General features: G+C 35.6%; 1 non-coding gene across 1 annotated transcript; it reads left to right on the top strand.

The window, feature by feature from the left end:
• The first annotated feature begins 2,892 nt into the window (after window positions 1-2,892).
• On the top strand, window positions 2,893-3,000 carry LOC112813961 (U6 spliceosomal RNA). Its single transcript, XR_003205633.1, has one exon. It is a non-coding gene; the product is annotated as a U6 spliceosomal RNA (small nuclear RNA).
• The last annotated feature ends 12,356 nt before the right edge of the window (window positions 3,001-15,356 follow it).

Genomic DNA, 15,356 nt, shown 5'->3' with positions numbered 1-15,356 from the left:
CCAAATGTCTTTGCCGGAGGCGGAATTGCCCCGCCCTTGTCGGTCCGGGCTAAGCAAGCTGCTCGGGTTTGCTCTCAGGAGCTTTTGTTCCCTGCAAGCTCTCGATACAGCTTTGGAGGACCAGGGCAGAAATGGTGGCCTCCCAATCTCCGCCCGGAGGAGCTGAGAACTCGGGGCCCCGCTCCTCAATGTGCCCCCAGAGAAAAGCAGTCACTTCCGTGTCCCCGGTCTCCGGCCGCACTCGGTGCTCACCCAGCCTGTGATCGAGCGTTGCTATCTCTGGTACCCGACCCCGCACGGAGTCTCCAAACCCAGCAGATCCCTGCAGTGCGTTCCCGCACCGCTCCTCCCCGGGAAGGAAGGGGAGTCTCCCCGGATCTGCTGCTTGTTGGGTCCCTGCTGGGGGAGCCGTGCCCCAACTGGGCCGCAGATCACAGTTTATGGCAACCCCGAGCTGAGAGCCCGCGCCTCGGCTCCGTCTCTGCAGCCGGCTTCCCTGCTCCGATACCTGGGAGCTCTGGCGCACTCAGGCACCCCCGGTCTCTCTGTGACCCCAAGGGTCCTGAGACCACACTGTCCCGGGAAGATTCCACCCCCCGCTTAGCCACTGCAGCGACGTCCCTCCGCCGAGCCAACTTCTAAAAGTTCCGATTTTGTGCTCCGCGGCTCTAGCACTTGCCAGAAGCGGCCGGCGGAGGCCCCTCCCCCGCCGTCTATCCTCCCGAATATCGCCTTGGATTCACTTCTCCGCACGCCCTACCTTCCAGTAAGTGGTCGCTTCTCTGTTCAGAGAGTTGTTGCTACTCTCCTGTTCGATCTCCTGTTGAGTTCGTAGGTGTTCAGAATGGTTTGATCCCTATTCAGCTGAATTCCTGAGACCAGACGAAATCTAGGTCTCCTACTCCTCCGCCATCTTGCTCCGCCCCCCCCAAAATACCATTTTTAAACATAGCATTAATTCTTTTTCAAACAATGTATCTCTAATCTTCCAATCTTATATTAATTATTCCTAGATAAAATAATAAGAAATCTGTAAAATATAGAAATGCTTACAGAGGAAAAAATAGCACATATTTTAATTTATAACTTTTAACATTTGTGGTTGGGTCCATTTCTATTTGAATGACAATCCTCCTTGGAGAAGTAAAAACATAACTGAAACACAGTAGAGTGCAATTTCTACAAAACAGACATAAAAAGAACCATGGGAACTCTTAAGTATAGATGGGAGCAGTTTTCAAATAATTACAAAATAAGATTGCTCAGTAATCCCAAACACCTAAATGCTCACACCACTAATTAAAGATTCCAAGAGAATGTGTTTGTGGATCTTTGGTAAATCATTGCGATTTTCATGTTGACACAATTTCCCATTTAACCATCCTAAAATACTCTAGGCTACCGATTTTCTTTTTCTCCCTAGGAGTCATCTGGGAGCTGTTATGATGTACCTATATGAATCCATTTATTTTGTCCCTTCCTGGAAATTTGATCTGAGTACTATTGATTTTGATTCATTGGCTGATAGTTTTAGACATTGAACATTTATTTCAGTCTTGGATGACACACATTAACACAGACTCTTCATTTGTGAACTATTAAAACAGTCAGTAAATGTTGAAAGATAGAGTTGTTTATATTCTCTTTGTAGTCTTCACTTCCTCTATTTGGCTGGCTTATTCCTGGATTGACCAGGGTAGGTTTCATTCCATCCAATATCCTCTTTCACCTGGGACTTAAGAGCAATGTGTGATTTACTGTTGTTTATTTCTATTCATCTATTTGTGTTCCCTAGTGTCCTGGAGGGTAGGAGTGGGTTGCTGTGTTGGAGATGGATGGTTGGTGAATATAGCATAGAAACTGGAAGAAACATGAGTTGGTAGCTTTGCTTTGGGATGAATTTCCTCCGTTGGATTCTGTTCTCAGAAAATTTTTAGAAACATTTATGTGCTGTGTAGTTTAAGGGAAACTGCACTGCAGTAGTTACTCAAACAATAAGAATATCCCTATATCCTTGAAATTTGAGACCAACTTTTATTTGTAAGTCTATGTGTTTTTCCCTGTATTTTGGGAATCTCTTCATTCTTCAGCAACAAGAAATTTCCTGACATGGGTTTTGCCCTCTTTTCAAAACCATAGGGAGAGAAGCAATCTTTTATATTTCCTGTATCCTGAGTCATACCATACCAAGTTCTGGTGCCAAAAATCCACACTAGACTTATTCCCCTTAACCAGTCTCTCCAAACAGGTCATTGAAGGGCTCCTGCAAGTATAATTTATGGTGCTTCAGCAGTGATACAAAAAATGCTGGACCTAGTTCAGAAGCAAGGGTTAAATGATGACAGTGAAAGCAAACAATTTATGATTGTTTTATTTGCAACTGACCACCAGGCTGCTGGGAGAAATTGTATACCTGGAAGAACTAAACAATCAGCCTTCCTGGGCCAGCCTTCCTTTTATGTCTGTGTGTATGTATGTATGTATGTATGTATTCATTCATTCATTCATTTAAAAGGACAACACTTGGTTCCTTGGAGAAAAGGCTAACATGTTTCCATCTTCCTCCTAAAATGTTCTGTTATAAAAACTGGGAAAGAGCTCCTTTTTGTCATGGATTTCCAAGGAGTGGTAAGACTCAATTTTGTGAGCTGATTAAAAAGCATTAAATATTTGTGGTCAAGGATAGACTGACCTGATAATGCTTCATTACTGATGTTAGGCTGCTCTGTGCTTGTGCTGTCATTCAGCGGTGCCATACAGTTTTCATTCTCTTGTGTCCCAAATAATACATGTTTTATATATCACTGTGCTGCATTATTACTCACCGTTATTTATCACCATTTGAATTCTTCCTCATTTTTAACTAATTTAGTCTTTAAAATTCATTAACAAGTGCTCACTTGTAGCAGCACATATACTAAAATTGGAACTATATAGAGAAGATTAGCATGGCCCCTGTGCAAGGATGACATGCAAATTCATGAAGAGTTCCATATTTAAAAAGATCCTTTAACAAAAGTAAAGTAACATGTTGAAAGGGAAAAAGATAATGGCTCAATTCTTATTTGCCTGAAAGTCTTAGATTTTTCTAGATGATAGAACAATCTTAAATATTTTGAAAAATTCCTATGTTACTAGTCTTTAAGTTGAAAAAGAAAAAACATATGTATGTATCCATACTTTTATGAAATAAAAAGAAAATGGTCATTATATGACCATTATCTTTGGTCCAGTTTCTGACAGCATGAATCACACTCTTTCCAGTTAAGGCAGCCCTTCCATTTTACTTCAGGCAGAATTTTCACAGGCTTTTCTCTTATCTAAGCCTGTCTAAGAACCTTACCTCTATTTCTGTTATTTTATCTAATTTGGAAGATAAACAGGGTTAAAAACAAACAAAAAGCTGCCAAAGAAATAATAAGGCTTTTGTCTTTTTCCTGAATTGGGACATTCCTACACACTAAAATATAAATTAAAGTACAATGAGTCATCCTTTTCCATCATTTGCATGAGTACCACACCTGTTGTCTACCTTTGCAAGAAAGGTCACTTGCTGAGAATAATGATTCATACTGGCCACCCTTCTTCAAAGACTTTCTGTCTGTGCTCACCAATAGCATCCATAAAATTAAATCTTCCTGGCACTTTGTTTAGTCTAGGTTCTAGAAATACTAGACCTATGCTGCCTCTGACCAAGGATCTTCTTACCTGACTTAAACTCTCCTGAGTAACTCAGGCACGTGATGCTGACCCCAAGTACTCTAGAAGGGGCCCTGGAATTCAATATGTGTAAAGCAAGCTACATTTGATTTGTCAGCAATAGAAAAGGCAACCATCATGCAGCATCATTCATTCTCTGTCAAAAGAAAGTGAATTTCTTCTATTATTGTTTAATAGTCATTCAATGTTGTGATATATTTACATTTCTTAATTTGTTTCTTTGAAAACCATTAAAAACTGTGGAGAAATAACAATAGTTTCATGCACTACATGGCCACTACTGTGTTAAATGCTTTAATTAATGGTTGTATTTGACCTCACCCCAAAAGATACTTGCTACAATCTCCTTTTTTTTTTTTTTCAGAGGTAGAACCTGAGGTTTAGAGATTAAATAATTTATCATCATGCAGTTAATAGGAACTGGAGGACTAACTCGATTCAAAGACTTTTATTCTCCAAAATCTGTGTTCTTTTCCACTTTGTTTTACCACCTCAAGAAAAAATTCTACTAATTCTGAATCTGCTTAACAGAACTTGTGATAATTTGATCAGGGCAATCAAGCACCTCTGTACTCTGAGGAAAAATCTGTTAATTCAACAAATATTTACTAAGTGAGAGTTATGTAGCAACTGATTCCCTTTTTTCTACATTCTTCAAATATTTGTCAGTTTTATTAATATGGAAACTGTTTTGGAAGATAATACTCATTTCCCAAATGGATATCAAAGACAGTGATTTCATCTATTGCCAATTGTAAGAACATTGAGCCTATTAGAAATCTTTAATACACTGTTTCTTCTTTCAGGCTTGAATCTGAATATGAAATATTATACTTCTCTTTGAAGAAGACTTTTTAAAGACCATAATTCCAAGTCATCACCAAAAGATAAAGTCATCACTATTGAAATATTTTGAAACTTAACACTGAGATTTTATAATAGTTTTAAAGTAAAATAAATGGATATTTGGCTTGAAAATCCCCTAACCAGACAAAAGCATTTAAACCATGTAACAAAACTAAATCTCATTTATATCATGAACATAAGCAAAATTTACATTATTTCTTATAAATATATTGCTTTGATAACCATAAAAGAAACAGGCCATTTTCCTAAAATGGTGTAAAATAATCACTCTTAACCAATCCTCTGCCATCTAGAAACCCCTGTTGTGATAACCAATCATTGTAAAGGTTAAAACACTTCCTCATTTTCACTCTACAAGCCATCCTGCAATGTCAGACCTCTGAGCTTCAATAAACATTGGTTTGAAGGCTCCTAGTTTGTAAACTGTTATGTGCACAATAAACTCTTAGTAAATACTATTTTCTGAACTGGTTTTAATTTTTACTGTTTTTGGATGTTTGACAGTTTCTGGTGTCAAAAGTGGGATACAGAGATGACCCCCCCCTTCAATACCTCTGAGGTTGATGAGCAACCATGTGCTTGTACCCATGGAATTCATTGTACTCACTGCTTTCTTCCTAACTGCAGAGTGAGAGGGTAAGTTTCTCTTAGGTCAAAGTCAGAATTCCCTGACTTTATTGTGTATATCTGCATTATGTTTTTCGAAGCTCTTGTGGTAAGTCACACTTCAGTCCATAAGGGAAAAAACTCAGGATTCTCTGGATTTTGGGGCAAGAGTTAATCACTATATTCCCCATTGACTTGTCATTTTAAGGAACCTAGAGACAAAGATAGTTCCACCTGTCCTAAAATTTTCTCACCTCCCTCAGAAATTCCTACTTCCTATATAAACACTATAGACCAGGATCTTGAGCCTTAGATGCAAAATGGGTGAACTTTTGGATAATTTGGAACTTTAGTGGCCATTTTGGGGAAACTTTAACCTAGATAAGATACCTCACATTAAGGGGCACTCTTGAAATGAGGATCCCAGACCTCTTGGAGACCACAGAATGCATTTTTTGATTGGTATACATAAGTTTCTTTCTCTTTCTTTCTTTCTTTCTTTCTTTTAGATTTATTTATTTATTTATTAGAGAGAGAGAGCACACAGAGGGAGTGGGAGAGGGAAAGGGAGAAGCAGACTCCCCACTGAGCAGGGAGCCCAATGTGGGGTTAGATCCCAGGACCCTGAGATCATGACCTGAGCTGAAGGCAGACGCTTAACTGACTGAGCCACCCAGGCACTCCTGTATGCATAAGTTTCTAAAAGACAAAATGATTCCAAAAATAGTTTCTCTAAAATAATCCATACAGTGCACAAATAAAAATCTTCAGTAAAAAACTTTTGAACATCTGAGCAGATAACCTTAACTTAGTCCATCTTCCAGAAACACAATTTGGATCAAACTGTTCTTTCAGATTTTATATTATTGTATGTGAGACATGGCTAAAATTTAAAAATGCAAGCTATAAGATCTCTGTGTCTGTTTATATGTTTATGTATATGTGTGTATGTATGTATGTATGTATATTATGTATATGTCATATTTTTAAAAAGTGTTCTATTTACTTGGCTTAAAAAATAAGCTCTCACACAAATTAAGTATTCCTAAAGCTCAGAAATATAGAAACCAACCCATTTTTTTTCAAATTCACATAATGTGGGAGATAAATTTTTATAAATTAAAACTAGCTTAAGTTTTCTGAGTTTATAAAAATAGGCATGTCTTCAGTGTTGTCAACATTAAATGTAATCCAAAAATATAACTATTTCTGCCTATTACTAATCAAATAAGCTCATATTTTCTCTATGTTACAGAATTTGTCAATAAGAGAAATAACTTAAAATGATGGTTAGTTGTTTAGTATGTAACACAAACACAATTTAAAAAATAATTTAAATAGGTATAAATGTGATAGAAATTTATGCTAAGTTAAACTAAATAATGGATATTCATTTAATATTTAGATTATTTCCAGATAAGATAATATACTGAAACATTAATTGCTAAACCTAAGTTTATCTACTTTTGGCTTCTTAATTTTTTATAGAGAGACAAAGGATATTTAGGTCTATTAATAAATATGTCTTTGCCACATTAAAAACTGTACCATGAAAACTATAAAAAGGGGTGCCTGGGTGGCTCACTCGGTTAAGTATCCAACTCTTGATTTCGACTCAGGTCATGATCTCAGGGTCATGAGATTGAGCCCCATGTGGGAGTGTGGAGCCCTTAAGATTTTCTCTCCCTCTCCCTCTGCCCCTTCCCACCCCCACCCTGCACACACACACTCTCTCTCTAAAAAAAAAATGTACTATGAAAAAATATATCTCTAAAAATTTTAATTTTATAATTATGTATTTGTAATAATTGGCTAATCTATTATAGGATGCTAACTTATGAAACAATTCACAATTGCCTGCTTTCTAATTTTCACTGTAAAGTAGAGGTTGCCAGTTGTTTAAATTTATAATCACATATAAAAATAAAACTCCTAAGAAATAATAAAAGTGAGGAGAAAAAACTTTGTATACAAAGTATGGGAAGAAAATGGGATGTCTGTTTTTATATGAAGAATATGCATGGAATGTAGGGTGTGTTTTAGTTAAGGAAAAAAGAGAGTAATTCTTTCCTAAAATGAAATGACTGTTTCAGAATAAGAAGAAAAATAGTAAGATAAAACTTAAATGGATAGTAAATTGCAGAAGTTTTGTGGAAAAGAAATTTTATGTTGTGAGGTCAAAGGTGGCTAAAATTAAATGACTTATTTATAAAGGTTTTTAAAATGAGATCAGAGTGTACTGATACAAAACTGGAGTTTAATTTTCTCTCTGTAAAAATAATAGAATTTCTTAGATTTTGGGTCTGCCATTAATAAAAGATTATCAAAGATTTGTCTTTACCTATAATGTATTCTTCCAGGAAACAAGATTCTGCATCTCATCAAAATATTTTCTGTTCTTCACATTGTCTTTATTAGGTCTTCGATTACTTAGAAAAATTAAGCATTTATAGTATTTAAAAAGCTGTTCCTTTTTTTAGGCCTATAGAACTTATTGTATTTGCCTTTGAAATCTTTAATTTGGCTAAATGGATAACTAAGTATTGTTTCACAGTTATTTGTGATCCTTTTTGATCAAGTATTTTACATCTTTTGACTTTTTTTTAATATAGTTGACACACAATATTACATTAGTTTCAGATGTACAACATAGTAATTCCACATGTTTATTCATTATGCTATGCTTACTACAAGTGTAGCTACCATCTGACACCATACAACACTATTACAGTATCACTGACTATATTTCTTACACTATGCCCTTTATTCCCATGGCTTATTCATTCCATAACTGGAAGCCTATATTTCCCACTCCTCTTCACTCATTTTGGCCATGCCCTCTCCCCTCTCCCCTCTGGCAACCATTCTCATACACTGTTGGTGGGAATATAAATTGATACAGCTGCTGTGGAAAACAGTATGGAAAGTCCTCAAAGATTAAAAATAGAAATATCATATGATCCAATAATTCCATTACTGGGTATTTACTTCAAAGAGAAAGAAAACCTAAATTGAAAAGATATATTCACCCATATGTTTATTACAGTATCATTTATAATACCCAAGATACAGAAGCAACCTAAGTGTCCATCAGTAGACAAATGAAATGGAAGATATGTTATATATTGGAATATTATACAGCCATAAAAGGATGAAATTATGCCATTTGTGTCAAAATGGATAGACGTAGAGGGTATTATGCTAAGTAAAATAAGTCAGACTGAAAAAGACAAATACCGTGTGATTTCACTCATATATGGAATCTAAAACAAAACAAAACAAAAAACTAATGAATAAACAAATTAAAAGAAGAATTAGACCATAAATACAGAGAACAAACTGACATCAGCCCTAGAAACATTTTTCTAGAGATGTCTCCTAAGGCAAGAAAAACAAAAGCATCTTTTGTCATTTTTCACAAACTTCCCCAAAGCAAAGTCTTAAATGAAATCTTTTTGACCTCAAACTAACTTTGGAATATTCTAAGGGCTCCCTGCAAGATCTCAAAGATTTGCTCTGTCTCCTTATAAAAAGGGAAATATTAATTTATTTAGGCTTATTTGACATGTTAAATTGCCTGGAAAACATCATCAAGTTTATATGGGCATATATTATTTATATAAGTGTTCCAGAAAATATATGAAACTTCTAGAAATCTGGTTTGTCTTGGTATTATACTATCGGTCATAATTCCAGTTATTATTTTTAAAATATTGTATATCATAAAAATAATCATATATACTTGTCAATTGCATCATATTTTTAGTGAACACTCACCACATCTTTAACCATGGCTATTTTTAAGACTTGTCACTCACAGACAGTTATTGTTTTACCCTTGATTCTTCTCTGAAAGCACTGACAAGCAACTGTAGGCAAAAATGCTGCACTTTCAAAAAGATTTATGGAAAAATTGATTGATTCATATAACCACTAACTCAATATCAAGAAAAACAAGAACTAATTACATGGGACTGAATGAACTGATGAAAATGATTATAATTTTTATGACTGTTTGAAAGATTACTTGTACTTTAATGTTTTGTTCTCCAAATTTAAAGAATTCCCTTTTCTCCTTATTTTTAAAGCTTTCTATAACTTACAGCAATTTGGTATAGTATACCTTTGCAAAACAAAGGTTGAAACATTTTTTTCTCCCTATCTGATCCCTCCAGAGTTCAGAAACTCTTATTAAATATTATTTTATTACAATATAGGTATTTACAGAAGTTCAAATATAATCTGTTCACTTTGTAACAGGACGCAATCAGGCAAGTCCTTAGCTTGGCACCTCAGCCTAAAAAAACTTTTAAAGGTCTGATCTGAGATTCATTATTACCTGACAATTTTAAGGACCAAAGGTTAGCTTTATGGAGATACTTTATCTAAGGCTTTGACTGGAATGTCACATTGAGAATATGCATAGAATCACTATTCTTGCTACATTTATATAAATAATCAGACCACATTTAATGACACTATACTTATTTTACAAACTAGTCTCACTGTAATTATCTTTGATAAAAAATGGAATGACTATAAAAAATTTTCAATAGAAAACTGTAGTATACCCTTTTTCGATTCTAGTTCTATTCATTATCTTTGAGGTTTTGTTATTTACCTGTTAACTTCAGAGAAATCATCACAACAGTATGGACAACCTTCATGCTTGTTGCTGTAGGGGCCACTTGAGAATTCACCAGAACATCCAATGACATCATCAAAGACAGTCAAACTGCAAACCAGGAAACTCCATCAGATTGAAGCTGACATCCTTATTCTACCATCTAAAGATGTTTTGAACTCAAATCTAGACGTTTTCTCAACTGGTTGCTCTTCACACTCAGAAACTGAGTTTATATTTTGCTCCAACTATTAACCTTTTTTTCCCTTTTGATTCCATAGAAACTTCTCTTATTAAATACCTGGTCACTTATACAATAGAGAAGCCTAGTTTAAGTGGAAGCTCACTTGCAATACCACTTTCTGAAAGAAAATATCTTCATGTTCATTCTATCTTAAGTAATCATGAGTATATGTGATTGCCAATATACTATGTTGTGCTATGTAAATAACTCAGGAAAAATTGAAACCAATTACACATTATCTCAAAAAATGTCGGTTGACTTAGAAATGTAAAATCCGAATCTGATTGTAACTCATTTGATATACTTAAATCTTGTCCCCTGAGAATCTCTGCTTTGGGGCATTTTTTAATCCTTAGCTATTATTATCCTCACGGTTATTGTATTAATTACCTCCCTGGTGCATTGTATCCTCTCAAGGTTTTTAAATGCCTTTCAGCAGCCACTTACATATCAAATGATATCCACCAGGATTAGACAACTTGCAGAACTCAATGATCCAACCACATATGTTTGCGATGGTGATGGCAACTGTTAGTAATAGCCTCTACATGACTATCCATCCCAATGACTATGTCAACAGTGGTACCCAAGAGTAACACTACATTAGTTGGTCACACCCTCAGCTTGCTGAGACAATGACCAAAAGTGGAGAATTATTAAAATAACAATGTACTGGATACTATAGGGAAAAAAAAGAAAGAAAGAAAACTTATACACAAGATCTTGTCTAAAAACTTCCATATTAAATACCTTCTCTGAGTGTTTGACAGACCCTCAACCACAACAAATACAAAACTAAACTCAGCATGCTCTTCATACCATACTCCATCACTAATCATACATTCCTTCCACATCCAATCAAATCTATTCTTCCACTAATATCCCCTATTTTTCTTATTAGTAAAAACCATCCACTCTGTCATACCAACCAGAAACTGCAAAGTCATTCTCTGTTGTGTCACCTTCCCCACCCTACTTCTCTAATCAGTCATCACGGGCCTTTAATTCTGCTTCTGATTATCTCTTCTCTCTATCCCCTTATCATCTCCTACTTGGACTTAACTGAGATAAGCTTCTGTCCAACTTTTCCATCAGTCCTTTTCTCCCTTCTATGTGCACTGTAGTCTGAAAGCTATCCCTAAAATATAAATCTTATTATATCACTTTCTGGTTAAAAATCCTGTTACTCCTCATTGCCAAACAAGGAATAAAGTAGTTTAAATTATAGAGAAATACCTTCACATATATTCCATTTACTTATCTATCTAGTTATCTAATCTTTACATTTTCATCATACACATTTTTTTTCCCATGAACTTGGCTCCTGGTATGTTGTGTTTTTCTTGAAATATTTGTTTGGAGCCATATTTTCTGGACTTAATTTTATGAGACATACAAAACAATTGGATTTATTTCCATAAGATAGAGACAAGATCAGATACTATTTATGAAGGTGAATATAGTAATGATTTGACAAATGAAATGAAGAAAAGGAGAAATGGTTACAGTAGGTGGTTGGTGCAATGGTGATGAAGATGAGCCCGGGGAGTAGAATAAGAAAAGAGATGCAATGAGGTACTTTGTGTGAGATAAGGTTATATATGAATATACGTGAGCTGTTATGATTCGCCTTATCAGTATGGTTTCTTGGCATAACACTCACAGTGGACAACTGAAGCGACAGAAAGAACAGAGTCTTTTAGATTTTTCTTAAAAGTTAATATGATGATTTAGTAGAAAACTGAAAATTAAATACGTATAAGACTACTATACAAATAAATGAGAACCACTTGCATTTACCATAGGAGTTGTATAATATCCCTAAAAAATTGGAGCACCTTTTGGTCACTAGATATTTAAACCATCTCCTGTTTTACTTTAATAGTATTAATTTGTTAGCAAACACTTTATAAAACTTTTAGGAATGAGTAAAATCTGAAGTAAAGAGTTGTGGGGTTTTTTTCTTTCTACTTTGAAGTCATGTTTTATGCTGAGCACTGTATGGAGCTCTGTAGAAATAAATAAACACAAGATAATCCCTACCCCCAAAGGAAATTACAAACTTTTTAAGAGTTTAAAACAAGCAAAACAAAAATCTAGAATTTAGTCAGTTAAGTAAAAATTTAGGCCCCAAACACTTTCCTCTTAAAAGTGTATAACCAAAGCATGAAAAAAGGGATATTTAATTTGTTTTGCTTAATTTATTGGTTACCTACTAGAACTAGAAGCCCCCTAACACTAAACAAAAAGAAAGTATTCATGGAAAATATTCAACATGCAAAAACATACCTGCCAAGAAACCAAACAACCCACACATAGCCAATAAAAGTGAAGACTCTTACTTCATATTCTAAATGCCCCCAGATTGAAACTGTGTCAGTGAGAGAACATTTCACAGCTGTAAGACCTCTTTTTAGAGAGATTTTTCTGCCAGTGTCAAAATTCTGTAACCAATAAATCATTACTTAGAGAATCATACCCAAACTTCTAATAATAATAAGAGGAATGGACAGAAATGTCATTTGAACTTCCAGGGAAGAGGAAGCTCTGTTGAGCAAACAACTATTTTGTAGTCCTTAGCATTGTTTAAAGATCACCTTCAGGGGCACCTGGGTGGCTCATTTAGTTAAGTATCTGGCTCTTGGTTTCAGTGCATGTCATGATCTTGGGGTCCTGAGATCGAGCCCCGTGTTGGGCTCTGTGTTCAGCGTGGAGTCTACTTGTCTGTCTCTCTCTGATCCTCCCCTGGCTCTCTCTCTCTCTCTCTCTCTCTCTCTCTCTCTCTCTCTCCCCCTCTGTGGAATAAATAAATAAAATATTAAAAAAATAAAATAAGAAAATAAAGATCACCTTCAGAGCTATGGTCAGGGTCCATGTAGTCTAACTAGAAAGATTAAAGTCTAAGAAATCTTAAAAAAACAAAAAATAAAAATAAAATCTAAGAAATCTTATATTTTGAACCCAAGAAAGGACAGATACTTTCAAAGTTTGGCTTTGAAATCATTAGTTTAAATTATCTGTAATTTAAAAATAAGAATAACTTCAAGTGCTGTCCTGGTATAAAACTATAGATATAGGATTTTCTCCAGTTCTGCAGTAAAGCAAAATTTGTGCAAAAATTTAATTTTTCTGCTTTTCTTTATTTCCTCACACATAGCATAATCAGAACCATTTCTCATTGAAGAACTTGAGGATAAATTACTAATGTCATTTAATGCAGTTTTGGCCATAGTTTATATTCTGCTTTGTCCTTCAAATGATCATTAAATGTTTCTCACCTCTCTCTAATGTTTAAAATATTACCCTAGGTAGGCATAATGAGACAGAAGTATGGAGTAAAGAAGCATTTATTGAGAAATGGATTTCTATAAAAGGTCATTGAGATTTAAATTTAGAAAGGAGACATTCATACTGAAATTTCCAAAATGAATTTTGACACTGGGTAAAAGGGTCACAATAAAATGTGCCCTGGATCTCCTTGAGTATAGGCTAGAGGTAGTGACTCACACCATATCAATAAAATATAGACAAAGGAAGAAAATGAGTTTACAGTGGAGAAAACTAGCAAACACCACCTTAACCATGTGATAAAGACTAACATCATCAGTAATAATTTGTGCAGATGCCATCTACCCCTTGATATGACATGATGAGAAAGTCACCTCATCTTATGATGTGTTTCCCTCAAACCATATCCTAAGCTTTATTATGAGAAAAACATCACACAGCATAAGTTGAGGAATAGTCTACAAAATACCTGACCACTACTCCTCATAATTGTTAAGGTCATGAAAAACAAGGAAAGACTGAGAAACTCTCACAGGCTAGAGGAGACTAGGAGACCAGATGACTAAATGCAATGTGGTATTCTGGATTGAATCCTGGAACAGAAAAAGGACATTAGTGGAAAACTTGGTAGAATCTGAATAACATCCATAGTTTAGTTAATAGTAATGTACCAATGTTATTCTTAGTTTTGACAGATGGGCCATGGTTATGCAAGATGTTACTTAAGGAAAACTAGATAATGGGTATAGGGAAACTCTATATTATCTTTGCAAACTTTCTGTAAATCCAAAATTATCCCAAAATAAAAAAAAAATTATTAAGCACACACACATATACACACACCCCACAATCAGGACTTACAGTTTTTTAAAAAATAAGGATGCCTAATTACATACATCAATAGGACCCTTCTTTTCATGGACAAACAAAACCACTTTACTAGTTTCTTTTTTTTTTTAAGATTTTTATTTATTTATTTGACAGAGAGAGAGTTAGCAAGAGCAGGAACACAAGAAGGGGAAGTGGGAGAGGGTGAAGCAGGCTTCCCGCAGAGCAGGGAGCCTGATGCGGGGCTCAATCCCAGCGTCCTGGGATTATGACCAGAGCCGAAGACAGACGCTTAACGACTGAGCAACCCAGGTGCCCCCATTTTACTAGTTTCTTGATACTTAAATCTAGGCTTAGTATTAAAGTAACTTTGAGATTTTGGTTGCATTAGAAATTTAAGCAGCCCAAATGAGACTTTTATATTTGCATTATGCATGCAGAGAAACAATGGTGAGTGCTTCGTGAAATTAATATTACTCAGTTTTTCATTAAATTATTATTTATTGAACACTGGTAGGACATAGGGAACTTTTTAAAGCATTATATTTATACATAGGTAAGCTGGTACCCAGAAAAACATTTTTTAAAAGATTTTTATTTATTTGAGAGAGTACATGAGAGCACAAGCAGGTTGGGGGGTAGGGGAGTGGGAGGGGCAGGGGGAGAGGGAGAAGCAGACTCCCCGCTGAGCAGGGAGCCCCACTCTGGGCTGGATCCCAGGACATCTGAGATCATGACCTAAGCCAAAGGCAGACACTCAACTGACTGAGCCACCCAGGCTCCCCGGTACCCAGGGAATTTATTATCAGACTTGGAACCAGAGTGCAGTCCTTCTGAATTCCAGGGTATAGTTCTTTCAATCATACCTTGGAGTCTACTAGACTGCTCCCACAATTCCATGGGGCATGTGAGATACCCAGCGGAGAAGTCATCTTCTTTCTCAGTGGAATTTCTATCCCAGAAACCTACTGAACTGGCAGAGGCCATAATTTTTCTATCATGATTTGTAGAATTAATTTGCTGCATCCTTTATGGGGATTTGATTATCCCCTTTACAACTCTACCTGATTCAATTGCTGGGATCATCAGAATTATGAATTAAAGATAATAACAAAGTTGCTGTGTTCCTTTTAAGGTTGATATAAGAGACAGCCCCTGAGATGACCTCTAGTGATCCTC

The sequence above is a fragment of the Callorhinus ursinus genome, unplaced genomic scaffold, assembly GCF_003265705.2.
Source record: "Callorhinus ursinus isolate GAN/ISIS: 27379988/994484 unplaced genomic scaffold, GSC_fseal_2.0 scaffold6, whole genome shotgun sequence".
NCBI lineage: Eukaryota > Metazoa > Chordata > Mammalia > Carnivora > Otariidae > Callorhinus > Callorhinus ursinus.
This window is presented reverse-complemented; position numbering and strand designations above follow the sequence as displayed.